The following is a 12,644-nucleotide window of genomic DNA, read 5'->3' as shown; positions in this document are numbered from 1 at the left end:
AGTGTCTGCTCTCTGCTAGTTATGGAGGCTCCTGTGCTGGGTGGTGGGTATCCGTAAGTGCTACCAGAGGACACGTCAGTCCTGAAGCATCTATAGGCAAATATCCCCAAAGGTGTTTGTTTCCCCATCCATAGCGAGCGCTTAGAGTCCTGCCCTTGGTGTGGGATACAACTGCCCAACAGTTCGGGTGGAGAGAGATGAATCTCAGCCCTTCTCAGAGGAGTCCTTGGAGATGGGTTTTGCCCAGGCCAGATGGGAGGAAGAGATGATCCCTTGGGTGCTATGACCATGCCCTGGCATGCCAGGTGCTGCTCCCTTGSGTGCCCTTTGCCTCCCTAGTGTGCTCACTTGTGGCACAGATCTGCCACTGTCCAGGCTCCAGCCACGTGGTGGAGACAAAATGGATGGGAGGTTTTCCTTGCTGTTTGAATCTCCGATTGCATTTTTTCTTTTTCTTTTCTTTTTTTTTTTTTTTTTTTTTCTTTTTCTTTTTTTTTTTTTTTTTAATACAGGAACATTAACAGGCCTTTCCAAGAAGAAGATAAGGAAAGATAAGGGCTCACCTTGAACGACACCAGTGAGCTGCTTCAGAGATGGAAATACATGAGGCCGATTTCTGGTCRATTTGAGGAACCAAAACTTCGAGTGGGACTGTAATTCTGCAGTAATAATTTTTGTCCCATTATCTCTAWGATTTCATTAGGCAAAAAAATGCTTTTAGGTCAAATACACCCCTAATGTCTCTCTAGTCCTCTGAGATATCARCTAGTTTTAATGAGAGTGTGTATATTTTTATTAGTACTTCAGCCACTTAGTTCTCGAACACTTAATTCAACTCTTGTTAGTATCCACCATCTGGGTCTAGTGACTTGCAGCCCCTAATTTATKTATTTGTTTCAGCACCTCCTCTTTCAGCACCTCAGTTTCTCATGTTGCCTTGTTTATGTGATCTTTATGCAACAAGTCTCTCCAGCACCCTCCATAGAAAAGACTCATATTTGAGGAGAACTCACATTTGAAGAGAGTTCTTCTGTAAGGTTGCCACTTTGTTTAACTCTTCTACTTCCTAGAACCCCAGGGGAGAAATTCATTTTTCATATGTATTTCAAGGAATCTGTACATTTGTATTTTATAATGACGTTGGCTAATATTTGAGCTTGAAATTTTCAGTAAGTCTTCTTAATTTTTTTATTTTTAAAAAGTATTTGCTTTCCTCAATTAAGAAAAGATAATTTCCTTCTTAGAAGAGTGGCATACATGTAAACTTCTGTCTAAAAGAAGGAGAAATATAGGCAGAGATCAGCCTCCCCAGATTTGACACAGGGCATATAAGTCATCTTGGGAAAGAAAGATAAAAAAGAAAGATGAGTTTATGCCTTAGTTCCTTTCCTTTCGATGCTACAGGAGCCTGACGCTCAAATAAAACTCCTTTGATTTATCAAAGCCTTTATCWTCCAACTCCTTGTATGTGCACAGTGATAAATCTTCCTCACCTAGCAAGTCTTTAGGCAATCCATCCAGCGCCTGTCTCCGTTCCCCAAGCCTCCTGAAACTACCTATAATCCACCCTCCTGCTGCCCAGGGCCCCAGGCCATCCTGCGTAATGCGGATGTTGAGTCGAATGTTGACTTCATCTCTGGCAAACTGCTGCATACAAATATATATATATATATGTGCATATATATATATATATATACGTAAAATCCAGTCAACATTACCCTGGGTGATTATTCGTGTGGAATGACTTCAGAAGAAGCAGGGGTCAAACTGGAAACAGCTGTCAACCTTCAGTCAATTCCAAATTAATAATACAATGGGAGAAGGGCCTCTAAAGGTTTTTTAATGTGTTTATATCTAGACTTGATAAACACAGTCAAGAGACAGAAGATGGAAGAGACAGGAAGCTTAGCAGGGTTACTTTTCTGTAAAAAACAACTTGTGAAAACATCTGCATAGCCTGCAACTTCCCAGATGTTCTCTTTAACAGAGCACTTAACTTGTTTATATTTTGCCTAACACTGGAATTGTGACAGATTATTTTTGTTGCGGGGTCTTTGCAACATTTTGTAGGTGGTCTTGTAAAAGAAAGCAGATATTTCACCCCCCCCAGCACCTTCTTCTCCTTTGCCCTTGTTGTTTACACGGTGGAGCTTGGTACCAGTTACCTCTGATAGCGTTTGCATGGGGGGCCTTCAGGCCACACTCTGTTATCACCCTGCCTTCGCTCCGGAGCAGCTCGCTGGGCTTTACTGCAAGGCCTGGAGGCTTGCATCGATGAAGAAGTGAGAATATTCAGGCATTCGCCTTCAGCCTGACTTTGGAGGGCTGGAGGGGTGCTGGGAGGCCTGGGCGAAGGGCGTGAAGCATCTGCATGGCCTGGGCATGCTCTTCGTGAGARGCAAATGCTGAAGGACATACAAGACCACTCTGGGACAAGTGCTGATGAAGCTCATGCCACAGCGCCTGGCGTTGTGTGTAACTGCCTCTGTTACAGGAAAAAGGCTGCAGAAAGTGATTGACCTTTTTTCCTTTCCTTTAAATATAACTATTTGTCTATCCTCTGTATTAAAGCACAGAACTGGAAGTACTACAGGACCTTCATTATAAAGATGAGTGACAACCATGGTGCTTCCAAAAACTAATTTGGATTCATTTTTTTGCTGCCTTAGGCTTGTTTGCACTGAAGTAAAGGGTCACTATCTAAAATAGTCTAGCCTGAATGAGTTGTCTTACATAAGACGTAGATTTCTGCTGTGCATAAAGTTAGTCCACAGAGACCAGATCTGACCATCAGAGTCTGGACACGCAGTGGGCTTCTGATGTCTGTAGGTTGCGCAGCCATGTGTGTCTCTTGCTGCAGGCAGGTACAGCTGTCTTCTGGTGTGATTTCTTTAATCGTGGCAATTTCGTTATGCTTGGAAGAGATGCATGAAGTAACTGTAATATTAAATAGTCCAAACTGTCTGGGAGTCTGAAGAGTTGCTCCCAACTAAAATCCCACCTCGGGCTCTTACGTGGTATGGTCCTGTGTTGGTTTTCCCAGCTGTTCCTACCCTACTTCCAGATCAGGCCATGTCCTCTACTCCTGGCCAGGATTCTTTACCCAAGCAAGCCTGGATTTGACTATTTGGTTAGAAGAGCCTCAAAAGAAAACCAAGGTGCTAGGGGAAATGAGACAATCTGCTTTTATGTTCAACGTGTTGTTCTGGCTGGAGCTGATGCTGTTTGCATCCTGCCCTAAAGGACTTTCCTACAGCAGAAATACATTTTTAGAAAACTGTTTTAATGCAGCCCAAGATGATGTGCAAAGCAAAACTGGCTATATCTCCTGGGAAAGATTTAAACAGCTATAGCTGGGAGCTAGGTACATTGCCCCCAGAAAGGTCAAACAGGATTTACCATAGGAGCATTATTGACATTAGTCCTGTAGAAAATCTTTTTGAACATATCTACATGATTTACAGGCAGAGCTCGATCACACAGACCCAGGAAAACCTTTTACGATAACTTTAATCCATCTATTTTATTTCTATTTCTTTTGTTTTTAATTTTAAATAAAAGAATCCCTACAACATTGGGTGGATGCAAATGAAAGATCCTGCAGAAGTACACAGTTTTCATCCGTAATTAAATTTGTAATCTGTGCTCCCAATATTTTAGATCCCTCTGAAAAAAACACAGTGCTATAAAAAGTAGTTTCTCCAGAGCTCACTATAGTTGAATGTCTGAATGCTGGAATACAAAGTGACATAATAGTATATATAGAAGAGATAAAACTTAGCATTGTGTCTCATATATTCTTTATTTGTGCTTTAAGTCCAAAGTATCCACTGAAGAGTGTATAGACAGCTTTTTAGACTGTTGTTCACAGCGTTTGTTAATTTTATTCACTATTTCTCTTTCTTTTTTTCTTTTTCTTTTTTTTCCTTTGGATGATTCCTGTATTTCAGAGCAGTTTCATTTGATAGTGGTTGTTTTCTTCTTTCTTATTCCCTTTATAGACCCTCCATTCAGYTTTCCCATGTGTGGGAAAAAAACACTGACTTGCAGCTCAAGAAGCTGTTCTGCAGGGAACGGTGACTAACGCACCATATGGTGCAGATAAAACATCTGTGAATTTCTTACGCTGCAGTTCTGCTTCACGGATCCAGCACGCATTTYATACACATGCTAAAGAGAAATGAATATGACATGAGTGTTTTTCACTAACCTTGACATATGAGGAACAAAATTAATTTGCTAGAGGAGACTATGAAAGATCAAAATGCTACATTGTGCTAAAACAATTTCCCTAATGGATCTGTATTGCCCCTATTATACTTCATTTCCTGTTAAATTGTGGTGTCTATTTTCTATTGCCATCATGTAGTCCTGAAAATAAATCTCGTGGTGAACATAGATGTCTCATCTTACACCTTGTAGAAAGGTTAATTAAATGGTGCGTGGTGCTGGCACTTGCTCACTGCAGCTTGAACCTGGGGATGACAGATCATCATTGCCATGTTAGCAGCCACATSTTTCACTGTCAGATAACCCTCATGTCAGCTCTCTGCACTGGGCTCAGATCCTGAAAATATTTCCACCCAGCAGAAACACCCCTTCTACAGGTAAAGCTACTCGCATGCGAAAGCACCCAGCGCTTTCTGGAAAAGCCTTCTTGATGTGCCTGTCCATTTCAGGCACCTGAGATAACATTTTTATGGTCTTCCAGAAAACGGTGATTTCTGACTCTTCTGGAGGCTACTTGACCTGCTTGCACATGACTGCAGAGATGGCAGGGTCTATAAAGCAGTCACTGCACTTCCTTCCTCCCAGGGCTGTTGGCATCTGTCAGAAGGAAGATGGTAAGGTGCTTTTACGCAATGGTGACTGAATTTTGGAAGGAGTCTTCCAAAGGTTCAAGGTGGGAGGAGAGTCAGTCTTACTGAGTTTTTGCAACCAGGTATCAGTCAGGATCACCTGCACTAGCAAAGCATGCAGAGAGAGCATCGTTCCTGTGAAGCTTAGAGGAAACCCCTTCCCTCCTTTGCACAACAGTAAGGAGGAGTTAATTCTTGGAGGACTCTACAGTAGTTCCTCACTTTCCTCAAAAATCAAGATGCTGCAGAGAAGGAACTCTGTTTTTGAACTGGCAAGGGGAAAAAATCACCTGCYCTATGTTTTTGCAAGGGTCAGTGACCAAGAGCTGGCTGTTATGCTGGAAATGTGCAATAGAGCAAAGAAAATCCAGGTATTTCTTAGTCAAATCATAAGTATAACCATATTTTTTTTCTGTGAAGATAGCAAACATACCAGCAGAAAAAGCCTTTGCTGGTGCTTAAGACTGAAACCCAGTGCTTAGAGTGCCTTGCTGAGCCTCCCCCTGTGCATGGTTTCCTTGCCCTGCTTTATTGCTCTGCTTTGCCCTGCTAAACAGGGAATGAATGTAGGAGTGTCCTGGGGTCATTAAGGAGATTTAGGTGGGAAACACTAGTCAAGACTGTGAGAAAAACCCTGCTATATGGCATCAGCCAAAGGCTCCATTCCCACACATGCTTATGCGCATGAGCAACTTGTACACACAGGAATAACCTCCCTGGAGCCCAGCAGGATCAAGGAGAGATCCTTGTACTATCATTACCATTAGTGGGCATTTCAGTATAAGGCCTGTTGCATGTTTTTTTTTTTTTTTCTTTTTCTTCACGTATCTGTTATCCCTTGAAATGTTGTCCCTGGTGCAGAGGGCCTTTGATCAGGATACACTTCAGTAGGATTTCAATGGTGCACAGGCCTTAACCTGTATGAAGAGGAATTTTACCCTCCCATTAATATGCTGTGCCCTGGCAGGTCTTGCTCTAAGGGTCTAGTTGGAGCTTGGGAAAACTATCCATCCACAGCATTTCCAATGGGGATGTGTGGGGTTTGCTCATGCCTGGCTTGCTTCTCCAGGTGAGCCATCCTATACACGTAAACTCTCCAATAATTTCTAGAGAGGCAGCAGATTAACAAGCAGCAAATAAGTCTACAGAGCTCCCACGCAGAGCCACTGCTTCAGATGGAGAAGGGAGAGCCCCGGCTGAAAGTGTTCCTTCCAAAGGGGAAAGAGTAAGGCAGAAATAGGGCAGAAACAGTGCCAGGAGCGAGAATGGCTGCAGGCTTTGGCAACGCTTGCTGTGCACAGCCTGCCTGAGACCACGGGCTAACTTTACAGCATTCACTACCTAACAATTTGCAGGGCTGGTAGGCCCCAGCAGTGCTAACCCCAGTGCTGTCCAGGCAAGGGGCTGTGGGGCCAGGTTCCCACCCTCGTGGGAGTTTATGCTACCCTCCGTGTAGCTTATGCAGCATGTGCTGCTGTGCGTTCAGCACTGGCTTGCTCCTGCCCTGCAGGGTGCTGCTGTTGATGCACAGTTTGCACGGGGGACGCAAAGRGCATTTTCCTTGTCTTGATTACCAGCACATTCGGAGAACGGAGGTTTCCCTCCCGGAAGGCCGCAGACTGATAAAACCAAGCCGTGGTTCCTCCTGGGTTGTAACATAAATGTTGCCCTTGGCTTTCTGTTTTCCTGGCTCCTCTCGCAGGGCTCTCCAAGGAGCCCATGCGAGGCCCCCGCGCTCACTGCATTAATAGCAAACACGGTTTCTACAGACAATTGCCTGCAGCTTGCAAAAGCGGATTTGCCAAACCACACGTAATTAATCAAAGCACAATTTCCAAGTGCTAGAATGGGCAAAGGCTATTTTTTGTTATGATGTGCTTATTCCAGGAGTATTTGTTGGCCTTGCTTTTTCAGGAACGGTTTAAGGAGAGGGAAGAAAACAGGTGAGCAGTGCAGAAACTAGGTGGGTCAGTTGACTCGATTTGGTTATTCTCAAAAACAACCAGTTTGTAGTAGAGTTAGTGTTTAGGAGCTACCTCACATTTCACATGCAAGAAGTTTCACAAAGCATCCAAGTGAGTTCAGCAAACTTTCTGCAAAAACAATGGTCTCCTTTCTGGATRCTAATAACCCTCAAGAGGAACTAAAGATAAGGTTGTACATTAATGTTTTTGTATATGTATAATGCCAAAGCTCCTCATGCTCTGCAAATTGATTACTGTTTCAGCATTGATTCAGTGATTTAAATATCAAGTTAAATTGGTCCAGTATTAGAATGCTGTGCTTACTAAAAAATCTGAAAGCAAAAAATTATAGATGTGATTGAAAATAATGSACATAACAGCTGGATGCATAAAATTAAAATCCTGGCACAATCCCTCTATTTCTTACTTTCAGTTCTTTTTCAACTGAAGCCTGAAAGTTTCCTCTGTTTCCTGCAGAGAGAGCAGTACAAAACCACCCAGCAGATTTGCTGATCACTGTCTGTGAAGGTCTTGTAGGATCAGTATTTACAACAGCTGTAGCAAGACATCCTCATAGTTTCGGTAGCTCTAGCTGCATCCTGCAGCTTGCACGGGCTCTTTCTGGCAGCTCTGCTGCCAGGCTTTTTGTTTGCATCTCCTGATAATCCCTTTCCCGGAACAGGCTTTCAGGAATCCACATGACACCTCTGTATTGCTTTTTAAAGTGGGCCTATCTGCCTCCCATCTTTCATTAAATAAATGTTAATAGGCTGAAACTGGTTCCTCTCTCCCCCACTGTTCCGAGCAATGCTTGCAATGCAGGGCCGTGTCTTTATTTCATATAGGACCCTCCTTTAAAGTGAGCTCTGCCTATCACAAGCATCTCTCCAGCTCGGATCCTGGGAACCTTGACCACCTGAACTGTGCGGATTGTGTTCCCCCATCCCAAATGTTATTGCAATATCACCTTCCTTTCACTTAACAAGCCCATACACAAATATCAAAGTTAAGTACATATGTGGAGGAGGAATATTTATCTCTAATTTTTCCAAGTGGTTTTCAGGGATTCCCACACCCACATATGCTSATGGGGGGACTGAAACCTAGAGCTTCTTCAGCAGTGCTTTAGAGCTTAATTTAGTGTTGTGCAATCTGTACAAAATTACCTATCAGATACATTTTCATCATCAATGTTTTGTACTCTCTAGAATGTTCTGTATTTCTGCAGATGACCAATGTCCTTCCAGGACTATGCCAATTCACTTACCATCTGCGAATGGCTCCATAAAAGGGGGCAGAGTTCCCATTCACTGAAGTGAGAGACAGCAGGATGCTTTGGGGTCCTCTTGCCTGCTTCCTGCCCCACRGCACTGCTCATACCAGGGGTATCTCTGCTCTCTCCTGGTGTTTCTGAGTGCCTCACTGTGACTGGCATGGGCTGCTGGAGTCCTGGGAGGCAGCAGATCTCCGCTCTCCAGCCCTACCATCTCCTTCCCCAGCTGAGGGGCTGCCAGGGGCTTTCCTGATGGGAGCCCCCCACAAAAGCTCTGCGGGAAACCTGCTTCTCTCCCAGCAAACTGCAAGGTCTACTGTCTTCCTTCCCCTCTCTGTCTCTCTTTGTGCCTTTTCCCCATCAAAGGAGTATCCAACATCTTCCATATAATGAAATTAACAGTAATGAGGTCTCTGGAGGAATTCACAGAGGAACTGTCATTTCTTCTTTTTCAGGAGAAATTCTGCTTGGGCAAACACCAGCTGCTTTCATATAGCAATGGCCAGATTTAGCCATGCCAYCCTGTCACTGTATCACCACGGCTCTTCCAGTCCTGTCCTACTATTCTTGAAAGCAGTGACCAGGGAAATAGGTTAATTTTTATTCCTTTAATGTTTGCTTGTTTRTTTATTCATTCGWTTATTGTCAGGTGAGTAACAGAGAGAGGAACCAGAGTTAGTGGCCCTATGGAGGAAGGGGGTGACCCCCAGGCTGCATTCAGTGTGCAGACCCCAGGGACGCTCCTGGGCACCCACAGAGCTGTTGGGCACGTGGCACAGAAGGCTACAGTGGCTTTAGCTGGGGCACTCGTCAGCAGCACCTCCCTCTGCTCCAAGAACAATGTGTGTCTTTGTTTTTACTGKTCTCAAAACGCCTCAGTTTCTGGAGGCATAAAACTGCATGGGAAACCCTCAGCTGTGGCAGAAGCGCCTGCGAAGAGGAATCCTAAAGGCCAGTGCTTGGGCTCCCTGGGTGCCAGCGGGCACAGGGTTCCCAGCCCCACAATCCCTGCCCCATGTGCCCATGTCATCACCCTGTTCCCCRAGGGCAGCCCCAGGTCAGAGGGGGCTGGTGGTGCCCAGGCAAGTGCAGATCGTCCCCTTTTCCCTCCGAGGACTAGTAGAGAGGCGTTTCAGTCCTGCTTCCCCCCTTGCCTGTGTCCGTCGGGATGCAGGACACAGGCAGGTCCAGGCACCCAGCGAGTGCCAGCACTGCTGTCACCACCGTGCCCTACAGCAGCCCCCACTATGGCTAACTGCTCACATCTGTTGGGATGCTGATCCCAAGGTGGGGGTCTTGCCGCTTTCAGTTTTCACTAAAAGCACCACTTTCTTTCTGGATCAGATTATGTACTTCCTCGAGCTGTGAGAGCGTACAGATGTGGCATGGCCAGACAGCCCTGCTGCTCGCCAGGGTTAGAGGAAACTACCCACTCCTCTTAGTTATTTACTGCAGGGGATAGGACTCAGGACTTCCCTTCCCTCCTCACAGTCACACAGCAAATGTAGGAGCTGTGTCCCCACCACCAGACTCCTGCTCTAGAGACTGGGCATCGCCCTCGCTGGGATCAGGTGCAGCATCTGCAGACACAAAGCCCAGAGCTCCCTCTCTCACTGCACGTCCTGCAGCAGTGTCTGCAGGTGGGGACAAAATTTACCACATTGGGTATCCAACTGGATACGCCTGTGCACCCTTTGTGCTTTGCAGGCAAAGCCAGCACCATGAATGCCTCCCAGGCAGGGATGGGCAGATGGGCTGGATTCTCCCGTCCTGGATCTCAGCCACCGCCCACTCCCTTCTCCTTCCTCTGTTACCTTTCTGCTTGCTGCTTTCTTACCTTTCCAGAAGCTTGCAGAGCTACAGGGAATGGCCTGGAGGTGGGGAAGGACAGCTTATAAAGAACAAATAGATACCCAAGAGCATGGCATAGTTTGCAGAGCCATGGAAGGGAGCAATGTTTCTTTTAGTCTTGGGTCTGGGACTTCAGAAATTCCCTTTGTTTCAGATAGGAATGAAAGGCAAAAAAGAGAAAAAAGAAAAAAACCCCTACAGCTCTCCATGAAAGGTACAAAAAAAAAAAAAAAAAAAAAAAAACAAACAAACAAAAATAACCTTGATCAAAACATTTTATTATCGGTTTGGGCTTTTTAGTTAATAACACAGTGGAGAAAATTAGTCTTAGAAAACAATCACAATGAGAGGCTGCTTCTGAGAAATCGGAACCTTTAACTCTGAGAGCAGAGAAGTGCCGTGTTTCAACAGTGTCACCGTCTTCCCTTTCACTCCCATTTTTCACAAAGTACAGAGGGTTTCGCTTGAGAGGCAGCCAGGTTCCAAGAGGTTTGGTTACCGTTGCCATGGCTGGACTTAACAGCCGGTAAACAAAACCAAGGGAGAGATTTACAGGCCTGTGTGATGGTCTGGCAATAGGTGATCCAGGTTAAAGTCTGCCCCAGTCCCACTCCTCTTGCCCCTCCGAGATTTCCCACCTTGGTTTCTCCGAGATTTCCCACCTTGGTTTTTGCTATTATCCCAGAAATATTTCTATGTCTATAACTACCTAGGCCTATGTGTATGTCTACAAATATATCTTTGTCTACATCTATACCTATACCTTTAACTACGGCTATATCTATATCTATATATGACTATATCTATTGCTGCCTGAACCGCATCTATCAAAAGTACCCAGGCAATGACGGCTGGTCCCATGCCCTCTGTCTTCAGTGTTTATCCACAGAGCAAGTGGGAGCTTTCCCAGTTCACACTGTGTAATTCAACTAGTAGCTGGATGAATCAGGTAGGAAAGAGCCTGAGCCAAGCAGAAACACAACTGTGCTTCAGGCAGGCTCAAATTGGGTCTGAGCTTTATGGCTTTCCTGCTCAGTCAGTCCTTGGCCTCTCATCAGAGGGCAAAAATTAGCACTAATTAGAGGGCAAGTTAATACCTCTGGAAATTTCTCTGCCTGGGCTTTATGTAACTGTGAGTGCAGAACTCAGATCCATAAATTAGGATTTGGGTTTGGATGGGAAGCTGTTGCTGCTGGGTTTAAAGGGGCTCTTCCCACCTGCCTGCTGCCTATCACACACATAAAGTACCAAGAGGAACGGGAAAGAGTTTTCTTCAGTAAATTTCCCCCGGGAGAGGCGTGACACGAAGCTGAAGGGCCCAGGGCTGCACTGCTTTTATGTGTTCTGCAGGCAAGCAGGGCTGCCCAGAGACTCTGCAGTGCCCAAGCCTGCCCGTGCCCTCGCCCACTGCTGAGACAGCCAGGGAGCTTCCCCCTGCGGTACCAGCGGCTGGTAAAGATGCTCCAGCCTGTGCCATTGGCTTGCGCAGTGGCATGGATGCTCCTTCTCAGGCTAAATCTGGAGGCTTTAAATCAGGATATAAATTACCTTGGAAACACTGAACKGAAGACAAGGTCATACTAAAAAAGTGGAAAAAAATCTGTGCAATACCTAGGGCTGATAGCCAAGCTGCAGATGTAATTAACTCTCTCATCTCTTAAGCAGGTTGTGGCATTGGATAAAAGGGATCTAGGTAACATGTTGGCACCGGCCACATTATTAATGAATGCTTTTTTTTTTTTTTTTTTTTTTAATGAGGAATGGGTAGACTTTGAAAGGTAAGTACCTTCCTCCCACTTCCCAACTCTCATGGGAGTTATGTTGTTAGCTCCTTTATCAAGTTGCCCACAAAATTTTGTTATATGAAAAAAATCAAAATCTGAATCCCCTTCATGAGTATTGGCAGTTTGTGCCAGATTTCCTTGATTCAAGTGATAGAAGATGATGGGATTTTCAGTGGTCCTTTCCAAGACTTCTCTGCAAGGAGCTGCAAGGGTTTCTGTCCAGTAGGATATTTAGGACTATCCTAAGCACAAAAATATTGTGATGCTGYAAAAATTCTGGGAAAGATGCTTTAAACTTTCCACAACATATGGCTGACATGCTCACTGCTGCCCAGGCCTTTCCCTTGGAAAAAATAACTTTATCACAGAACTCTTTTTCCTCATTAAATTTAAAAAAAAAAAATCAAACCRAACTGACCAGGAACATAGTTTATTTTGTTTCAGGCTATGGGTTTATTTTAAGTGTATTAGATTTCCTTTTTTAAAAAATGCAATAACTGATAACTAGTACATATGGATCTTTTCAGTTTAATGCTTTGTTTACACTGAACATGGGTTTGCCTACAAAGTGTGTGTTTTAAGTTGCTCTGCTTTATTTTAAACCAAATATTAACCTCTTTGTGTGTGTATATTAGAGAGACGAAAGGAGAGAGGGGGAAGAGAGGGAGCCATGTGATGGGCACAGGGCTTGTGCCTTCGCTGCCCTGGCTGTTGCCCTGCTCCGCTGTCCGAGTGCAGAGTAGCTAGCACTGCAACACCTGCTTGGTGCCATAAACCCACCCACTTCTGCAGAAAGGCAGACAGAGGAAGGAGGTAAAGCAGCTCCTCTTCCCAACGCATGTGCTGTGCTGTGTTGCAGGAATCCAGGGATGCTCTTCATGGTCCTTCACACAGGGTCGTGCTGCAGTGGGGT

This window comes from Nothoprocta perdicaria, unplaced genomic scaffold (assembly GCF_003342845.1).
Source record: "Nothoprocta perdicaria isolate Ctin4 unplaced genomic scaffold, notPer1 scaffold_99, whole genome shotgun sequence".
NCBI lineage: Eukaryota > Metazoa > Chordata > Aves > Tinamiformes > Tinamidae > Nothoprocta > Nothoprocta perdicaria.
The sequence above is the reverse complement of the archived record's forward strand: the minus strand, read 5'-3'. Positions refer to the sequence as shown.